This window comes from Humulus lupulus, chromosome 8 (genome assembly GCF_963169125.1).
Source record: "Humulus lupulus chromosome 8, drHumLupu1.1, whole genome shotgun sequence".
Taxonomy (NCBI): Eukaryota; Viridiplantae; Streptophyta; class Magnoliopsida; order Rosales; family Cannabaceae; genus Humulus; species Humulus lupulus.
This window is the reverse complement of record NC_084800.1, coordinates 81,183,842-81,190,585: the sequence shown is the minus strand read 5'-3', so window position 1 is coordinate 81,190,585 and position 6,744 is coordinate 81,183,842.

Genomic DNA, 6,744 nt, shown 5'->3' with positions numbered 1-6,744 from the left:
GGAAATGCTGCTGGAGGATCCCCAATCCGAGCCTTTTTCGTTGGAGGGGCCTTGCTGCTCTCTCCACGGTGTTGCCTGCTCTCCTTTTTCTTGCTCGGAGGAGCAACGGGTACGCTATAAAGCTCGAACATATCTTTAGATGACATATTTGCATGTAAGAAAACATACGAGCAATTAGACAATATGAATAGATGTACTACTATGTCAAGGAAATAAGAGCAGGGAAACCATAAGTAAAATACCTGAGCTATAACTACTGGTCGCTACATTATTTATTGTACTACCGCTACACTCACTCATTGCCTGGAAGAAATATGAATTTAAATTGGGTGTGTATTTAAAGTTTCCGTCCCCGTCAAATAAATGACAGGGAATGGGCAAACTGTCTAAGAGTGAGAGGTCAGTACCATTTTCATCTGAAGATTCATCAATGGGCACAGGGTGTTCATAAACTTTCTTTCTGCCTTTTCCCAAAGAAGCAGAGGGAGCAGCTGCTAGAGGGTTCCCTTATTGTCACCCCAGTTGTCCTCCTCCTTGGAGGTTATGACACATCTTGGTGCTGCTCGGAAACTTCTCCACCAGTAGCACTCCCCACCGTTGATTCCCTCACATCCTGGTGAGGTGCCAGAAGACCGACCAGCCTTAGATTGGCCTCTGTAACCAGCTCCTTGATGCTTTTTTCTACGTCAGTCATGTTGGCCAAAGATGCTGCTTGTATTTCCATATCCGGAGTAGGAGCTGGTCGATGCCATGGACCTGAATGGCATAAAAGTTCTAAGAAACGCGCGGGAAAGCTAAAGGAATTTAAGCGACCAATGAATAAAGAATTTACCTCCTTCAATGAAGGCCAAGTTGTTGGTGACCAGGTCTGTGGTTAAAAAGTACTCCTGGAAGTACTTTCCTACATTGGACATGTAGGTGGTCTCACTCAAGAAAGTGCGAACAGATTCCTGATGACAGAAATGAAAAAACTCGTGTTGTTGTGATTGGGGTTGGACTTGAGATCAAATAGGTGATTGATCTCATGCGGTGTAGGCACATGCCACTTCTTGTGGCTGTATAGGATATAGAGAGCAGAAAGCACTCTATATCCGTTTGGGGTGATTTGGAAGGGGGCGACCTCGAAATAGTTGGCCAACCCCTGGAAAAATGGATGAAGAGGCAAGGTTTCCCCTGCCTCAATATAGAATCTCGACCAGGCGCTGTAGGCGTCCCCAGGCAAGTTTGTTCGCTGGTTGATGAAAGGTTTAGTTAGGGTTATCCCATAAAGTCCGTACTTTTTGAGATAGTTCCCTACCATCCTAACAGTGATGTTTCTAGGAGGTACCACGTACCATTCGACCTCTAGTCGAAGGACGTCCCAGAGTTGGGCCTTTGTTTGGATTTCTGGCTGGGGTGTGTTTTCGGGTGGAGGTCTGGTCGAAGGAATTTCAGCCTGAGGAGCAGAATGTTTGGCAGGAGTGTTTGTTTGCCTTTTCTTTTGGGTAGTGGATTTTACTCGACCCATGTTTTGCGGTCTGGTCGAAGGATTATCTGAAGGGTTGCGAGAGAAAGGAATTTCTCGAATTAGCAGCGACGACTGTTCTTCGTCTTCGAGCAGTTGAGCTAGCAGGTCGTCGTCAATTGGCCTATCACCTCCCCACGGATCGTGCATGAAAATCTGCGAGCAGAGAAGGAGAGATGAGAATTAACGGTCAAAAGACCAAGAAGTGTGAAAGTTGGAATAACGTTGCTCATGTATAAAAGTTAAGCTTTTATACGACCAGCAACATTCTAGCAAAAACACTGAAATCTAAGCGAACAGTTCGGAAAACGGATTAAAAAGCTGAAAAAACTTTTCGACTCTGAAGGGGCGGGAAAAACCCAGTTTTTTCTACAAGCCTAAAAACCGAATTTTTACTTCGATTTTACGCCCTAAGTTAATAATCCTGACTACCAAATTGATTCTTAACCCCTGCAAAGTGTTATTTTCCTACCATATTAGGCTAACATCTGCGTGCCCTTTTTACCGTAAAACAATTTTTTTCAAAAACAGTCAAGAACTTTCAAGAGCAACATATATGAAACAGATATTTCATAGCATCTCAATGACTGAAAAGTTTGAGAAACTTACTTGGATAAAAGTTGGAGTAAATTTCTGAGACGCTAAGTCGATTTGGCTGGGCAGGAGCTTCAGGGATCGTCAAGGTCGTCTGGGTTTCTGAGTTTTTACGCCTTGTTCTTCGGTGTTCTTGAGGATAAGGTGAAACGTAAAAAGTGAAAAATGATTATGAGGGGTTATTTATATTAATCGAGGAGCAGTTACCAAGGTAATCATAAGGGGTAACTTTCTGAGGCATGGGTAAGTGTAATAGCCGTCAGACCACTTTTGGGAAACCGAAAAGACATGATTGGTTGCCCTTTTCAAGAAGGCATGGACGACTTTGACAGATTTGGTAGGGCATACGAAAAGACGGTCGCTCAAGTTTACTTTATACTGGTCGTAGTAAAATAAACTTGGGGGGCAAATGTTTACCCTAAAATGGCTCATGGTGACGTGACAAGATTGACTTACACGTGGAAGGGACGTGGCAACTTTAAATGAGTGAGTCCTGTTCGATTATCGACCAGATAGTTATTGATTTGCCAAGCCTCATGCTTAGGTGCTACCAGTTTGGTCGCATACTTTCATCTATTTCTTTTTGGATGCGCAAGCTTGTAATATTTGCATTAATTGTATTTTCCTTTATTACCTTGGTACACAAATCTTAATTGTAATTAAGGCTCGTTGGCCCATGTAACCTTCTTGAGCCTATAAATAAGAATCAAATAGCTCAAGGGAAGGACGTTTGAACTTTTTGGTATTTGGAGAAAAGAGCACAGTGTGATTATCCACCGAAATTGTAATCCTCTAAAGGTTTGTGAAACTCGTGAACCCTAGTTCATTGATCACAATATTGGGATTCAATATCAATAAGAGCACTAAGTGGACGTAGGTCATTATCATCTAGTTGGGGCCGAACCACTATAAATTGTTTGTGTCATTTGCTTTCCATTTGATTATCTTCTTGTTTTCCTTTTGTTCTTTATCGTCTATTTGACTCTGTGTCGTTAGCCAAATCAAGGGTCAACAGTAGGAATAAAAGAAACTTTAAGTTGGATCAAGCAAAAAGACTAGGTTAATGTGGAGCTTGAGTCAAATTGTAAACGAGTGGTCTTTGCCATTCAAAGTTCTATTCCTATGGTGTCACCTTTTGGGGAGATTATAAATGATTGCAAAGATTTATTACAAGGCCTAGAGAATGTCAATATTTATTTGTGAAGCGATGAGCTAATAAGGTTGCTCATTATGTTGCAAGAGCATCTTGTTCAAAACCAGATTGTAGTTTTAACGAGCGCAATGCTCCCTCTGCAGTTCTATCATTGTGTTTGAATGATATTTCTTATTAATGAAAGTTATCTCATTTATTCAAAAAAAAAAAGGAAGAGAACGATAAATATTTATTAGCATATTTACCATATATATTTTTTTTAATTTTATCGTTTACTTTCAAAGGGAAAAAGAAAAGAAATACATATAAAATTATTATTTTCCCCTCCAATCACTCCTAATAAGGAATGATTATTTTTGGTGGGCCTGGGTATGTTTGCAATTCATACTCATTTGATTTCTTTGTCCCTTTTCTTACTACTAAACAAACAAAAACATTGATCACCCCAATCCATAACCTTTAAAACATCCTTCATTTGACCTCTCCTACCAAACACAAGATTTGTGATAACTAATATTAGTAGAGAGAAATGATCTAAAACCTTGTCTGTAAGTTTTATTCATAGTATTTGTATGATTTAATTGTAACGACTCAATTTCCCTAATAACGCTTAGTGTCTTGATTATGGGGTCAGGAGAGCAATAATTGATTTAATTATGTATTATGTGCATGTTTGTGAATATATGCATGATTGTATGAATTATATTACAATATGACTATATAGGCATGGTTAGGTGTATTAAGCATGCATGTAGGCCCGTTTCTTATTAGAAGGGCATTTTTGTAATTTTGGCCCGTTGATGACATATTTTTATATATATATATGTGTGTGTGTGTGCATATTGATTGAGACCACATTATTATGTGGATATATTTGAGTTATTCAGCATGAGGCAATCCTAGGGAGCAATTTAGCGGTTTAGTTATAACGGGGTCAAATACTTGGCTCGGGGTGAGCCTAGGGGTATTTCATAATTTAGTACATCATCAGGATTTATTGGGTAATGAGAAATTATTTAGTGATTATTTAATGATATTGGAGATAACAGGGATTATGAGGCATTAATTATGATTAGCGAGAAAAGTGGCAAAATATGGATTTGCCCTTAGGGGCATCAGATGAGTAAGGGTTTAGCAAGGGGTAGGTTGGTCTTTTACCAAGCTTAAGTGACTTAGTCACTTGGAACCTCTCAGATTAAAGAGAAAAAACTCTTTCTCTCTCTCTCTCTCTCTCACCCCTTGCTCTCTATCTCTCTCGCTTACACTTGGGGGAACTTTTGGATTTCTAGGAAGATAAGCTTGGAAATTGAAGGATTGAAGCTGAAATTGGAGTAGGAAACAACTCAGGGGTCATTATTCGTAGTTGTGGTAAGCTATAAACCCTGTTCTGATTAAGTTATGGTCTCGTTTTTAGAGTGTTTTGAGTTTTGAACGCAAGGGTTTAAGTATGACTTGTGATGAGGTATTTGGTTAAGTTTTCAGGTATATGTACTGCTAAAGGGTAGTGGTGATGTTTTGGGACTGAATTATGGGTTTGGTGCCACTTTGGGATGAATTTTGGAGGAATTGGCTTGAGGAAAAAGTTTGAAAAAACTGGGTTTGCAGGGTCGCACCGCGACCTTCATGAACTCAGAGAACATGGGAATGCCTCAAACCGCCTTGGCACCGCGGCGCGTGTCTAGTGTAATTGAGGGTTGGGCTCTCTGACTGTGGAGAGCCGCGATGCTTAATGAGGGGCGTCACGGCTCAAATAGGGAGTATTGGCCATGTTAGGTTTCGGATGGCGAGAACTCGAACCAAAGGGCTCGGGAAGGATTCTACTACCCGGTTTAGTAGAATTCGAGGTCCCAGAGACTAGGACTCGGTCCGAAAGTCTTTATTTATTCGATATTGATAGATATCGCTTATTATGGTTGTAACTAGGTTACAACTAGGGCTCGGGATGGGATCGTGCTCGGGGGTTATTGTTAATTAACTTGTGCTTGGACCAGAGGTAAGAAAACTGCACCCAATACGTGAAATATGTGATTAGGGCTTGACTCGGTTGTTAAATATAGATTAGTTAGGGCTTGGGCCCCTGTGAATGAAAATGATTATGATTATGCTTGTGATTGCTTGATTAAGTATGCTTGAATTTTCTGTATCTGGATAATTGTTAAATGATGTATGTTGTTTGCATTATCTGATTGAAAAACATTGATTTATAAGTCGAGGATGACAATAATGCGCTGAGCGCTGATTGATATGGTTAGGCCTAATCAGGGGCATGATATACGCTTGACCAACCCTATGTTAGTTGGAAAATTAAAGCGGCAGGTATGTTAGGCTAGCTCTAAGCCTGGTTATACAAATGATATGGCAGTGGGCCCCGGGGTGACTCTATAGTCCCATATCCTAGGGCAACGGGCCCCAGTATGACTTATTAGTCATTTATTTAGGGCAGCGGCCTCGAGGTGACTCTATGGTCACGTATTTAGGGCAACGAGCCCGATGTGACGCTACAGTCACTTATTTGAATAGTATGCATGCATGAGTAAGATTATTACTGCTGGGCATGCTTTTTATGATTCTGTTATATGTCATTAATTGCTTATGAGCATGTTTAAGTTTTCTTGCTCAACCTTGGTTCACGGGTTCTATGTGGTGCAGGTAAGGGGAAAGTAAAGCTGGACCAGCCATGAGTTGGAGAGCTTTGGTGGTGACATGTACATATGCGGCTGCTCGATCACCACAGTCGGGGTTTCTCAAAAGAACTAGGGTCAAACCTTATTTTGCCGCTTAGGTCGACTGGTTGTAACTTTTGAATTGTAATTAGCCTTTTAAATGTTATTTTGGGATCCCATGTATGAATGTAAACATTTTAATAAAAAGGTTATTCATTTTGACCAAAATTTTTAACTCTAAACTATTAATCACGTTTAGTTACACGTTTATGGTCAAGAGACTCGTTTAGAGAGTCTAAACTATTTAAAACACATAGTGTAAATGTCTTGACTATTTAGGGCGTTACATTTATTGTATTGCATGATTGTTTGGCTTTACTTATTGAACGCTAGCTCAATAGTTGATTTCTGTGTTGCAAGTTATGCTTTGCACGGGGTTTGTGTTTTTTTTTCTTTAGACAGATTTCAATTAGGTTTTTTTTTTTTGAAAGTTCAATTAGGTATTTGGTAGAAGGAGAGATGAAAAAAAATGGTATAATCCCTAAAAAAAATAATATCAAAATATAGAAATAAAATTATAATTGAATTTATTTAGTAAGTAAATTTTAGGCATTTAATTATTATTTTTGTTTATTTTGGATATTGATTTCAAACATTTCTGAGATAATATAATCTAAATTTAATTTTAAGAGATTCTTAATTTTTTTAGGAGATTTTTTAATTTTTTAAGAGATTTCAAAAGAAAAAATAAAAATAAAAATAAAAGTAAAAAGCGACATGTATCAATGACCATTGTATCAAAAAAGTAGGAATGAATGGTTGTAAAAATT